This window comes from Lithobates pipiens, unplaced genomic scaffold (assembly GCF_037356315.1).
Source record: "Lithobates pipiens isolate NorthernLeopardFrog02 unplaced genomic scaffold, aLitPip1_a1.2 Scaffold_28, whole genome shotgun sequence".
Lineage (NCBI taxonomy): Eukaryota > Metazoa > Chordata > Amphibia > Anura > Ranidae > Lithobates > Lithobates pipiens.
In genome coordinates, this window is record NW_027507789.1 from 91071141 (window position 1) to 91072872 (window position 1732).

The 1732-nt window shown below is 39.5% G+C and overlaps 1 long non-coding RNA gene across 1 annotated transcript; it reads right to left on the bottom strand.

Annotated features, from left to right (window-relative positions):
* Positions 1–341: 341 nt before the first annotated feature.
* Positions 342–788, bottom strand: LOC143934868 (uncharacterized). The gene is made up of 2 exons (XR_013263398.1): positions 648–788; positions 342–555 (listed from the first exon to the last, which is right to left on the bottom strand). It is a non-coding gene; the product is annotated as an uncharacterized LOC143934868 (long non-coding RNA).
* Positions 789–1732: the final 944 nt, after the last annotated feature.

Here is a 1732-nt window from a genome sequence, read left to right on the forward strand (position 1 = left end):
GCAATATATATCCTGCCAATTCTCTGCAATATATACCCTGCCAATACTCTGCAATACCCTGCCAATACTCTGCAATACACACCCTGCCAGTACTCTACAATACCCTGCCAATACTCTGCAATACATAAGGAGGAAAAAAGTGCATAAATGTAAATAAATGAATGAAAAACGAGCTAGCTGCACACCCCTAAGTATTCGAGAGAGAATAAAAAAAGAAGAGTTTCGCCTTGGGGTTTTCAGGCAGCAACAAGAAGCAGAGATAAATCCGTAAAAAGTTATATTTATTTTATTGATTCAACGGCTTATTAGCCATCATAGATTTAAAAATACAGGCTCTGGTATATAATATTATAGCATATCAGTGGATAAACAGTATATGCAACATTTAATACAAAATAGGTTACAGGAACAATTTACAAGTACAGCACTTTTTCAAAAGTTGCAAAATAGCACCCGGGCTGCCCCAATGCATTTCGACCTTCAGGGAGTCAGGGTCTTCTTCAGGGGGTAAAAAGCAACAAAGCCCTGGCGAAAGGAGTAGTTATATTGTATATTCTGCAGGTAATCAAAGAAAAAAAGACTTTCAATATAATAGGTTTTAACCGAAAAATGAATGTAATATCAAAACTTATTTCGATAATAGTTACCAGTTCCACCGAACCAATGCTTTTCAACCAGAGACTTCTAATAAAATCTGAAAAACGAAACAGTGCCTTCCCTCAAAGGGTCATCCTGGATCCGCTGCCCCACTATTTTGACCCACCTCAACCACCCACCAAGATGGACACAGCGGGGGGAGGGGGGGGACAAAAGAAGGGGAGAAAAAAGGCGGAACGCGACTTCACGGGGGCATCAAATGCTAGCTTACATGAATTGACAGTGTCTGGAGTTTCCCCAGGGTGATCAGAGAACCCCTGCCTGAAAACCCCAAGGGGAACTCTTCTTTTTTTATTCTCTCTCGAATACTCTGAAATACATACCTTGCCAGTACTCTGCAATACCCTGCCAATACTCTGAAATACCCTGCAAATACTCTGCAATACATACCTTGCCAACACTCTGCAATACCCTGCCAATACTCTGCAATACCCTGCCAATTCTCTGCTATACATACCCTACCAGAACTCTGCAATACCCTGCCAATACTCTGAAATACCCTGCCAATACTCTGCAATAACCTGGCAATAATCTGCAATACATGCCCTGCCATTACTCAGCAATACCCTGCCAAATACCTGGCAAAGTTTAATGCCAGGAGGGAAGTTTATGTGGAAATAGCTTAGGTTGGAATAGCAGCGAGTGTGTGTTAGAGCCCTGCAGAGTTTGCAGCCCCCCAAGCTAACATACATCTCCTAAGCGGGAACACATCGCTATCACCCCAAGCATTCTGTCCAGATAATGTGCAGTTAATTTATGACCTTCCCGTTTAACCCTGTGTTATCTAAACTCTGTTCAATGATTGCAAAAAATAAAAAAAATTTTACTAAAAAATAAATAAAAAAATAAATAAATAGATAGGTGCAAATAATGCAAAAAGTGCCAAAAAAAATGCAAGGAATGCTAAAAGTGCAAAAGTTGCAAAAAGTGCCAAAAGTGCAAAAAATACTAATAAAAAAAAAAAAGGAAAAAAAAAAAGGGGGAGGGATCCAAATACAAAAAAGTGCAGAGAGTGCAAGGTTACAAAAAAGTGCATAAAATGCCAAGATTGCAAAAATATTCCGAACAAACAAAA